Here is a 12,942-nt window from a genome sequence, read left to right on the forward strand (position 1 = left end):
GATACTTCCAGCTGCACAGGGGCATCAGACAAGTATGCCCACTGTCCCCGCTGCTGTTCGCTCTAGTGATCGAACAACTAGCAATCACGCTCAGAGCAGCAAAACGCTGGAGGGGGATCCGAAGGGGAGGCAGAGAGCACAGAGTCTCACTCTATGCCGATGACCTCTTCCTCTACAGTTCGGACCCACAGAGCAGCATGAATGGAATCATCGGGCTCCTGAAAGAGTTTGGCGTCTTCTCGGGCTGCAAACTCAACATGAGCAAAAGCGAGATCTTCCCAGTGCACCCACAAGCAGGGGGGGGCAGCACTAACGGGACTGCCGTTTAAACAAGCCCAACACAAATTCCGCTACCTGGGGATCCAAATAGCCCATGACTGGAAAGGGAATCACAAATGGAACCTCACCAGTCTGATGGAGGAAGTAAAAAAGGACCTGCAAAGATGGAAAACACTCCCACTCTCCCTCGCGGGGAGAGTCCAGACGATCAAAATGAACGTGCTGCCCAGGTACCTCTTCCTACTTAGATCCATTCCGATCTACATCCCCAAGGCCTTTTTCAAAGCGCTGGACAAAGTAATCATGGCGTTCGTCTGGGGGGGGGGGGGGGGGGGGGGGGATGCTAGGATCCCAAAGAAGGTCCTGCAAAAAACAAAATCCAGGGGGGGCTAGCCCTCCCAAACCTACAATTCTACCACTGGACGGCGATGACCGAGCGAATAAGGGGATGGATCAAGGAGCCAGAAGGCGAGTGGGTGCGCGCGGAAGAGGCCTCCTGCACATGGACCTCCCTCCAGACCCTCCCCACGGCAGCACTCCCATCCCCACCAAAAGACATTCCAGCAGCCCGGTGGTGAGAGCCACCCTCCAATCCTGGAACCAGTTACGACAGCAATTTGGCCTGACCAAAATGTTGGACAAAGCTCCATCTTTTCACAGCTTTTCACAGTAACTTCATTGAAGCCTACGTGTGACAATAAGCAATTTTCATTGTAGGGGCTGGTTTAGCTCACTCGCTGGCTTTTAAAGCAGACCAAGCAGGCCAGCAGTACGGTTCGATTCCCGTACCAGCCTCCCCGGACAGGCGCCGGAATGTGACGACTAGGGGCTTTTCACAGTAACTTCATTGAAGCCTACTCGTGACAATAAGCAAATTTCATTTTATTTTTCATTTCATCTGCAACAACCATAGGTTCACACCAGCACTGACTGACTCCACCTTCAATCTGTGGGGGCAGCTCGGAGGGACACTGACAGTCAGGGACCTATACACGGACGGCAGGATCGCAACACTGGACGAACTGACAGAGACATTCCAGCTAGCTAGGGGGAACGAGCTAAGGTATCTTCAGCTCAAAAACTTCCTTCGAAAGGAGACAAGGACATACCCACAACTGCCACAACAGACACTACTGGAAGAACTACTAGACGCAAGCATACTAGATAAAGGAAACTGTAGTGACATGTATGACTGACTGGTACAAAGGGCCGACACCGTACTGGACGCAACAAGAAAGAAATGGGAGGAGGACCTGGGATTGAGATAGGGTGGGGACTCCGGAGCGAAGCACAACTCCACCTCCACGTGCGCAAGGCTCAGCCTGACGCAACTAAAAATGGTACATAGGGCCCACTTAACAAGAACCCGTATGAGTAGGTTCTTCCCGGAGGTGGAGGATAGATGTGAACGGTGCCAAGGAGGCCCGGCTAATCACGCCCACATGTTCTGATCTGGCCCCAGATTTGCTGGGTATTGGACAGCCTTCTTCAAGGCAATGTCAAAAGTGGTGGGGATGAGGGTGGAGCCATGCCCGAAAGTGGCGGTCTTCGGGGTTTCGGACCAGCCAGGTCTATTATCTGGAACGTGACTCGTATTAGTGCTATACCCGGCCCAGCGATGCAACTTAGCTGTTGGCAGTCATCAGCAGTCCTGTCCACAAAAATGTCTTGAGCCCAGGGAGGGCGGCCATACCTGGCAGGGTGGCAGGAGGGTGGGCCGTCTCTCAGGCGCCTCTCACCGCGGTCCTAGTGCCCATATGTGTTCCCGTCTCAGTGGTCCTGGCCTTCCGGGTCAGGGGAAAACACTCATCTAGTATCATGGCCCCTCCGACATTGGTCCGGTTCCCGGCAGTTGTGCCCCCAGAGTCGGGGTTGGAATCACCTGTTCAAGAAGGCGTTTCTCTGCTGGTTGAACGCCCTAGGCCAAGGACCTCCATGCCCTGTATCTCCTGCACGCCTTGCTCCACACTCACGGGATACAGCCAATTTGATTGCCCCCCCCTCAGGTTCAGCCATGGTTCATCTAATAGTTTTCCCTGATTTGCTGGGTTGAAGATACCGTAAACCACCCTGTCTAACAGCGTTTCGGACAGTGATGTCCTGAATTCTTAGAACTCTGCGAGCTTCTGCAGGTGGGCCATGAACTTCTTTTTGGACTCCCCCTGGGCCTGGGCGATGTTATGGAAACAGCAATGACGAACGATAATGGACGGCCTGGGGTTGAAATGTTCACCCACCAAGGGACAAAGTCCACGAATGACCGTGTGTCTGGTGCACCGGTTACGTCAGGCTCTTGATCGTGCTCTACATGGCAGCCCGGCAAGCCGTGAGGAGGATGATCGTCTGGCATTCAACACCATGATGGCATTGGTGCAAAAAAAATTGCAGTCTCTCCACATATTGTGACCAGTCATTCGTACCAGCATTAAAAACCTCCAACCTTCTTATGTGTGGCAGGTCTGCCGTCGGTAAGGTGTCCTGAGGCCTATGGAAAGTAGGCTGAGTTCTAAGAAAATGGCACCATCGGCAGCTCCACCTTATCATTGTCGCCAGCGTTAGATCCAGACAGAGCGACCACAAGGAAATAATGATGAAAGCAACAAGTTTTAATTACTCAATAAACTATTACATGCCACCCCACTCCCTGAAGAGTTTTCCGCAGCAGCTCATGTCCAGGTCGGGGTTTTTATGTTTGGTTGGCTTCCCTTGTTAAGAGAAAGCCCCGCCCCCTTAACGGGGAATCTTGTATTCATTTGAGGTCACGGGGCACCTGACAGTCCACACTCCGTGACTATCGTGAACAGAAAAGGCCTTTCGACCCATTGTGTTGGCACTGGTCAGAAACAAACACCTACTATTCTAATCTCATTTCCCCGCACTTGAGCCATAGCCTTGTGTGCCTTGGCATCGCAAGTGCGCACCTCAATACTTCTTAAATGTTATGAGGGCCTCTGTCTGTGCCCCCCTTTCAGACAGTGAGTTCCAGACTCCCAGCACCCTCTGGGTGAAAAGGTTTTTCCTCACATCCCCTCTAAACCTCCTGCTCCTTACCATAAATCTATACCCCCTGTTCATTGATCCCTTCACCAAGAGGGAAAAGTTTCTTCCTGTCTACTCTATCTATGCCCCTCATAATTTTATACATTTCAACCATGCCCTCCCTCAGTCTCCTCTGCTCTAAGGAAAAAACTGTAGTCTATCCAATCTCTCATCGCAATTAAAGCTCTCCAGTAAAGGCAACATTTTGATTTTGATTTTGATTTGATTTATTGTCATGTGCACCAAGGTACAATGAAACGTATCCTGGTAAATCTCCTCTGCAACTTTCCAATGCTATCACTTCACTCTTATGATGTGAATTTCAGAACTGCACACAATACTCAAGCTGTGGCCTAACCAACGTTTTATACAGTTCCAGCATAACTTCCCTGCTCTTAAATTCTATGCCTCAGCTAATAAAGGCATATATACCATATACCTTCTGAACCACTGCATTCACCTGCTCTGCTACACGAAGGATCAGCGTACGTGCACACAAAGGTCCTTCAATTCCTCTGTGCTTCCCAGGGTTTATCATGTATTCCCTTGCTTTTTATATTTGCTGCAGTTATTCCTGTCTCCAAGGGTGAAATCAAACAGAACTCCTGAATGCTACGACATGCTACATTATTCATTCTTGGTTGATTGTCTGGCTTTTAATAATTGGACAGGCCAACCGAGAAAGCTAATAAAAGCTGGACAACAACTTCAAAGAAAAAAAACCTGACAACTGAAAACAGCTCTTTATTTGCTGTCTGCTTCAATTCCCCTCTTCAAGTCACAAACAATCAAGCTGGAACATTTACAGACAATTCCATTTTGAAGATAAAGCAGTTCCACGGACTGGAGTGCGCTTCACAGTGTCGGACTCTTTCACTGCCGTGATGAATGGAGGATGCGCAGAAAATTGGATTATAAATGTAGTGGGCAATTTAAGGGTTAAAAGACTGAGGTTAGAATGTATTTGTTGAAAAGTAATGCTGTCTGCACAGCCTGGGTGGTTTTAGCAGCCAGCAGGTGAAATTGACTGGTGTGTTTGTGGCAAAATTTTCAGGGTTTCCCCAGTGTAAGTAGAGAGTTTGGCTGTGGTGCTGCTCAAATTTATAGTTTGAGTTCCGTCACGAAAAAACTTGAAGGTTCGGTCTTCCAGAACTGTCACCGAGGCCGCAGTGTCGACTTTCTTTTCAAAGGTTTACCATTCGCTCTTGGGATGATTTAAATGGGGGCTTTCATACTTCTGACCAAGTATGAAAATATGTTTAAAAAGTCACTGGGCTCAATGAAAGGAGTTGATGTCCAACTCAAAATTCAGCCAAACTGTACACCAAAATGTCTCAAAGTCAGAATGGTACCGCACCATCAGGCCAAAAGTCAAAGAAGAACGAGAACGAGAAAAAGGAGCCATTGGGCAGCATGGTAGCATGGTGGTTAGCATAAATGCTTCACAGCTCCAGGGTCCCAGGTTCGGTTCCCGGCTGGGTCACTGTCTGTGCGGAGTCTGCACGTCCTCCCTGTGTGTGCGTGGGTTTCCTCCGGGTGCTCCGGTTTCCTCCCACAGTCCAAAGATGTGCGGGTTAGGTGGATTGGCCATGATAAATTGCCCGTAGTGTCCTAAAAAGTAAGGTTAAGGGGGGAGGTTGTTGTGTTATGGGTATAGGGTGGATACGTGGGTTTGAGTAGGGTGATCATTGCTCGACACAACATCGAGGGCTGAAGGGCCTATTCTGTGCTGTACTGTTCTATGTTCTATGTTCTATGAACCAGTTACTTCAAGTGATTGGGCGACACCTATTGTTCCGGTACTAAAATATGATGGCTCAGTAAGGATGCATGGAGATTTTAAGACAAAAAGAAACTCGTATTGTGCGCAGATCAGAGGGAACATAATAACTGACTGTGAAAGTTTCTGTAGGTACGCGAAGAGAAAAAGATTGGTGAAGGCAAATGTAGGTCCCTTACAGTCAGAAACAGCATAACCAGGGCTCACAGCCTGAGGATATGGGGTCAACCATTTAGAACAGAGGTTTCTGCACCCAGAGAGTGGTCAGCCTGTGGAATTCGTTACCACAGGAAGTAGTTGAGGCCAAAACATTGTGTGCGGGATTCTCTATCCCATTTCCCATTATGGGCACCCCCACGCCGTCAGGAAATTCACAGGCCTGAGTACACTGCCAGCAAAGTGGACGATCCGGCGATGGAGAATCCAGCACAACATATTTTCAAGAAGCATTTAGATATAGCTCTTAGGGCAGAGAGGATCAAAGGATATGGGGAGGAGAGTGTGATTAAGTTATTGAGTTGGCTGATCAGCCATGATCATATTGAATGGTGGAGCAGACTCGAGGGGACAAATGTCCTCCTCCTGCTCCTAGTTTCTAACTCACTTTCATATGTTGCACTGTAACAGGATTAAAACCTATAACTTATAGCTTGTGCACACTGACAGCTATTGAACCCTGACTGCCACATCTGCAGGAACTGTAGAATCCATTTTAAGCAGTATAACAAGGGACGATTTTGATCCAATCACTTCAGTTAAAGCTGATATTTCAACCAAATAAACACTGAATTGAAACTGTAATGTTTTTGAATTTTCTGACTAAAATCTGCAGGGTTTTGTTGTCAATGCTACTGTTAAATGTTTTGTTTCGTTATTGTCTTAAAAGAAATTATAGAATACCGAATAGATTGGTGACATCAAACATTTAATGTTGTGAATCTTATTGAAAGAACAGTTACCTCCAATTTGTTTTTATGTTTACATTTGGGAATGAACATTTGTAAAATTGGGTGGATACTGTGTGACTTTATTTCCTGTTGTGTGAATATGGGGGCGGAGCTACACCCTTAAGCAAGGGTTCCATGGGACATAAATACTCCGGCCCAAGTGTGGGCTGGGCGCGGGTGACCCTTTAGGGAGTCAGAGTTGTATCTGGTAGCTTAAATAAATATTGAGTTTTTTCATCGCTTCCGTGTGGTTGCTGGCCAAGTTTGAGAACACAGGGGAAAATCAGGCTGAATGTAAAAATTGCAGAGAAGTGAATAAGGAAATAGAAAAAGGCAAAGGCACGATACAAGGATAGGTTGGCAGCTAACATCAAAGGGAAATCAAAGAACTTCAGAGAACACGAGAAGGAAAACTAGGGCCCAATTTTCCAGTCCCTCCTGCCGTCGGGATTGCCAGCTCCTGTCGAAGTCAATGAAATTTTGAACAGCTCGTCGCATTTTGCGGCCCCACCCCCACTGCGACGGGGCCATAAAACTCCACCCATAATGATTAGGAGCAGAGTTAGGCCATTCAGCCCATCCAGACTGCTTCACCATTCAATAAGATCCTGGCGGATCGAAATTTGGCCTTAATTCTACTTTGCTTGACTGCCCCCATACCCCTCGACTGTCTGGTAGATCATAAATCTGTCAATGGGCACATTAACAATAAAAATATTCTCAGAAGCTCTGTCGGGACACTTGTGGACCAAAATGGAGGTTGTGGCAACACTGACTTCATGAGTGAACACAAACGGTATTTATTAATAAGATTTGTACAGCAGCTTCATAAAATGTGTATAACTCACTCCCAAAATGTCTCCGCCTACGAGCCTATCTCACCATGGGGTGATTCCACACTCTGAGTTCCAATTGGTCACCCAGGCCCGGTGACTCTTACTCTGCTGTGTTGCCCTTAAAGGGGCAATCACACATCCCTCCCCCTTTAACTCCTTTATACAATCTTCAATAACTAATTCACTCTATCCTGAATATTCACTAAACATTATGAACATGGTTTGGACAATTATCATTTGAGTCTTTGAGAGGATTTTTTGTGACTTGCAGAGAGGCATAATTCTGTTGTCAAGGTGCTTCGACAGGATTGGTATTTACAGGAATAGCAATAACGGGTACCTCTCTGGCACAGGCAATTCATCATTATTTGCTTCCACAGAGACATCAGTTATGTTGATAACAGGTCGATCAGGTACGCTGGTGCTTAGGAGTTAAAAAACATTTCTGGATGGTAACACTGACTGCTGGAGCATCTCTCTGCTCCTTGAGTGGTCCACGTGTTTACGAACGGTTTGTTGCTCCACCTCAACTTGGTATCAAAGGGATCCGGTCTCAGAGACAATACTTCTGGGGATCCAATTTAACCAATACTGAAGTTTTTCATGTATACAATCTCATTTTCATTTTCATTTTCATTTACCATAAATGATCATGTGTTACTATGTGAACCATGGCTTACTTTCTGATTACTGTGGTTGGCTTCTACCATCCCTGGCAAGTTTAGAAACACGAGGCTCAGTGTCGTTCTGAGATGACGTCTCATCAGCAGTTCTGCTGGTGGAACTCCCGGTGTTGCATGTGGAGTGGTACAATAGCTCAGGAGGAATCATGAGATTTTGGACTTCAAGGTTCCTTCTGACAATTTCTTTAGATCAGACTTGAAAGTTTGGGCGTCTCTCTTGTCTCGTCTGTTTGATCCTGGGTAGTAAGGCACAGTTCTAATGTGTTTAATACCATTGAAAGTGGTGAAGTTCTGGAGCTCAGCACTTGAGAGTACAGTTTTGTTGTCTGATACCAGGACTTCAGGTAATCTGTGAGTTGAAAAGCATTGGCGTCATCTTTTGATGGTAGCTTCTGATAATAATAATCTTTATCACAAGTAGGCTTACATTAACACTGCAATGAAGTTACTATGAAAATTCCTGAGTTGCCACGCTCCGGCTCAATTTCAGGCACACTGAGGGAGAATTCAGAATGTCCAATTCACCGAACAATCATGTCTTTCGGGACTTGTTGGAGGAATCTGGAGAGCCCGAAGGGAACCCGCCCTGACACGGGGAGAATATGCAGAGTCCACACAGACAGTGACCCAAGCCGGCAATCGAACCAGGGTTCCTGCTGCTGTGAAGCAACAGTGCTGACCACTGTGCTACCATGCCGCCCGATAGGTGCCTTCACCTCAAAAATGCCCATCCATTTAGAGTGTGCATCAATCACAAGCAAATCCATTGTGGCCAGAAATGGACCAGCATCATCAATATGGATTTGTACCCATGGCTAGCCAGGCCATTCTCAAGGGTGCAGTGGGGCTGTAGGAACAACCTTTGTTGCAGTTGGCACTGTTGACAGTGTTTGACTAGCTTATTGAGATCAGCATTAACACCAGGCACCACAGATACTTCCTGGCAAGTATCTTCATCTTAGAGATGCCAGGAAAAGCTCTGTTTAATTCAGTTAGGAGCAGCTCTCGGCCTGGTGCAGGAACACGTACTCTTGTTCCCCAGAGTACGATGCCACCCTGACAATTCAACTCATTCTTGTGGGTAAAAAATGCTTTTATTTCCTCGGAAACTGGCTCTTTTACGCATCCTATAAGTACTTTGAGCTGGATTCTCTGATTTTGAGGCTATATCCAGAGGATCCGTGGCGTTTTATGTGGGAAAAATCAGCGCAGCCCCAGCACCGATCCTCTGTCCTGTGAGGGGCTATCAGCCGTGCCACATAAATCGCTCGGCCTCCACGAAATAAACAGCCAGAGAATTGCTGGGTCTGTGGCCACGCATGCACATGGCAACGACCTGCAGCGGCTGCGCCGTACATAATGGTGCCGGCTGTGCGCGGACCCGACCAGCCAAATCATTCCCTCCTGGACACCCTCTCGCCACCCCCCCACCAGGCACCCTGTTCTCATGGAAGCCCCCCCCCCCCGGTCAGCAGCACAGCTCACCCCCGACTGTGACGGCGCTAGACACGGTCCGCAGCTGCCATGCCGGTTTCCGACAGCTGAGACCACACGTTAACCATGCGGTGGGAAGGAGTTTGGGGGAGGGCCTTCCAGTGTTAGAACATAGAACAGTACAGCACAGAACAGGCCCTTCAGCCCTCGATGTTGTGCCGAGCAATGATCACCCTACTTAAACCCACGTAACCCGTATACCCAACAATCCCCCCATTAACCTTACACTACGGGCAATTTAGCATTGCCAATCCACCTAACCCGCACATCTTTGGACTGTGGGAGGAAACCGGAGCACCCGGAGGAAACCCACGCACACACGGGGAGGACGTGCAGACTCCACACAGACAGTGGCCCAGCCGGGAATTGAACCTGGGACCCTGGAGCTGTGAAGCATTGATGCTAACCACCATGCTACCGTGAGGCCGTCCCAACGACGTGCAGCGCGAGCTGCGATGACGCCATTTTGGAGGGGGCGGAGCATGCACAACCTGAGAAAAAATGGCGGCCCCCAATTCGGTCGTAAAAAGGTTTTCTCCGTCCGATCGCCGACTACGAAATTGGTATCGGGAAACAGAGAGTCCCGCCCTTTGAGCGCGATTCTCCGCCCCCCACGACGGGTCGGAGAATAGCGGGAGGGCCTTCCCGACATTTTTCCCGACCTCCCGCTATTCTCCCCCCCCACGCCCGCCCCCCGACACGAATCGCTGCTCGCCGTTTTTTTACGGCGAGCAGCGATTCTCCCCTAGCCGATGGGCCGATTTTCCAGGCCTTTACGGCCGTTTTCACGAACGGCAACACACCTGCTCTCACCGTTCGTGAAAATGGGCGCAAAATGCCGTTCTGGGTAACCATGGCAACGATTGGCATGGCCGCACCACGGTGGGCACCAATCGTGGGCAGCGGGTCTGAACCCCGCGCACTCTTTGTTCCTCCGCCGCCCCGCTGGACCAGTCCGCGGGGTGGCTGAGGGGCATACCGGCCCGCGCATGCGCAGGTTTCACGCATATGCGTGATGACGTCATCCGCGCATGTGTGGGTTGGAGCCGTCCAATCCGCGCATGCGCGGCTGACGTCATCGTGCGCATCAGCCGTGTTAAATTTGGCGCGCAGGCTTAGCGAATTTCGCTAAGCCTGCGATGCCGAGGTTCACGGGGCCCCGCTGCTAGCCCCGACCGGGGAGCAGAATCGGGTCCCGGGAGGGGGCGTGGAGGCTGCTGGGAAACACGGCTGGTTTCACAGCAGCCTTCATGACTTTCCGCATTTGCGGAGAATCGCGCCCTTTGTCTCTCACTTTAGATAGAAGTGGATCCCAATTGGTCCAGTTCCTGATCTGCTTCGCCGACACAAGCAATGTGTCTAAAAAATTTAATGCCGGATGGTTTCTTGTAATACTGGAGTATGTGTGATACTTTCTTGCAAGGGTAGGTGGCTAACACCATTCGCATTCGCCATGTGTTTCAGGTCGCTGCTTGAAAGTGTATTCAGACGGAGAGAATTAATGGCCATCATTGAATTCTTGCCGAGGCGATCGCCAGGATAGCCTTGCCCTCTTTGAAGAGACCCAGCAGTAGTTTGAGGACAGAAAAATGGTAAAGTGTCTACCATGTAAGTACTGGTGGAATTTCTTTGCACAAAAGACTACTGATCGTCCTTCCTTCTCGATTTGTGAGTAGCTTTTTTCAGTCTCTGAGAGGGTTGTTGACATATACCCTTTCAGAGCCATTGTCTATTTCATGGGACAACACTGCACCAACACCAGATGGAGAGATGGGTTGAAGTGAACCAACAGGTTTGAGGAAAGCAGTAATTGCTTTACTCCATTGAAACTTCCTCCAGGAGAGCCTTCCAAAACCAACAATGGTGTTTCTTTAGCAGAACATACAAGTGGGTCAATACTGTCAATGGCTTTGGTAAAAAAGCATCCATAGTAATTCATTATCCGCAAAAACGATTTGAGTTCAGTTTTGTTTCTGGGGACAACCACCTCCTTTATTGCTTTTATCTCGTCTTCCATGGGGTGTACTCCTTGTGCATCTACACGGTGCTCCAGGGAGGTCACCCAAGTGGTGTGTAAGTTGCACTTCTCTTTCTTGAGGCAAACTCCAGCCTCCTGAAATCTCTTTAACATCTCTTCTATGTTTGCTAGATGCTCAGCCTTTGTCCATCCAGTTATAAGGACATCATCAAGGTGTAGTACAACCCATGATAGCCTTCTGCAGCAGACCCTCCATTGTCCTTTGTAATATTGCACATGCCGAAAACATGTCAAAAGGCAGGCGTGTGTACTGGAATAGGCCTTTATATGTGTGTATCGTGTCATACGTCCAGGAAGCGTCAGCAAATTTGCGTTGCTAGTACACTTGACTCATATCCAGCTTTCTGTAAGATTGACCTCCTGCCTGCTTTGCATACAGGTCTTCAGTTTTCGGGATTGGGTGTTTATCCAGCTTGACCACATGATTAATTGTTAGCTCATAATTGCTGCAAATGTGTTTCAGTACAGGGACTATAGGTGCTTCCCATTCCGAGAACTGAACTGGCTGGATAATGTCTAATTCTTCCAACCTGTTTTACTCAGTATCCACTTTCTCTCATAAAGCATCTGGTACCATTTCTGCCGTAAAGAATCAGGGAGTCACCTCTGGACCCACATAAATTTTAGCTTGTAGCTCTTTGATTTTGTCTATTTCATTGCAGAAGATGCTCTTGTGTTTTACTATCAGTTCGGACAGTCGTCCTTTCTACACTTGAAAAATCATGGCCCAATTGAACTTGATTTCTTTAAGCCAATCACAGCTGAGAAGGGTTGGTCCTTCACCTGTCACTATTATCACTGGGAGCTGGGTAGACTGTTGTCCACCGATTACAGCTACCATTGTGGTGCCTTATATTTTCATTGCTTCTTCTGTTTAAGTCTTCGACATGGCAGAATTCTCATCAAATTCAATGGTTGGATTCCTTCTCTTAGGTACTGAAATGTACACTTAACCATCACAGTGGCTGATGGTTAGGAGAATTGATTTGCATTTTAACCCCTCCTCTATTTCATGTGCTTGGAAATAATATCCAAAGCGCTCGATGTATTGTGTCTAGCCCTCGGTGGAGCAGTCAGATTTGCCCAAAGAGAGGCATTCTGGTGCGTACATTTTTTCCTCAGACTTCAATGAAAACAGGATACTCACAGGAGTCAGGCCAGAGGCAGTGTCAGGATAATTTATCCACCTCGCAGATGTGAAGTTGCACTTACATAGACTTCATTAGTGAACACAAAAGTTATTTATCAATAAGAATTGTACAGCAACCTCAATGCTTTCTCCCAAAATATCTCTGCCTCAAAGCTTCTCTCACCCTGGGGTGATTCCCAATCTGAGCCCTAATTGATAACCTAAGCCAGGTGACCCTTAATCTACTGTGCTGCCCTAAAAGGGACAATCACCACAATGGATGAGATAAAAATAAGTGTAAAGGACATACGAGAAAGGATGGCAGTAGTTAAAGATAACTAGGCAAATCGATCATGACTGACATTGCTAAACTGAAGCAATTATTGAAGCAGAGGATTGATGCTGGAGCGGTGCCGATTTTTCCCACGTAAAACGCCACAAATCCTCTGGATATAGCTTCAAATTATCAGAGCCACCCGAAAGACATGTTACGGGATAGGTTAGTCTGAGGCATGAACAATGATGCTATTCAATGCAGATTGCTTGCAGGAATCAGCATAAATTTGTTCAGAGAAGCGGGGGTAGAAATTGGAGAAGTGCTGACACTTTCCCAAATTTAGATATTGAAATTGGATTATAGATATCATGCACCCTTGTTTAATAATGCGGAAATAAATAAATCTGTAATCAGAACCCAGAAGGTTTGACATCTATGGT

This window comes from Scyliorhinus canicula, chromosome 16, assembly GCF_902713615.1.
Source record: "Scyliorhinus canicula chromosome 16, sScyCan1.1, whole genome shotgun sequence".
In the NCBI taxonomy this organism is placed as follows: domain Eukaryota; kingdom Metazoa; phylum Chordata; class Chondrichthyes; order Carcharhiniformes; family Scyliorhinidae; genus Scyliorhinus; species Scyliorhinus canicula.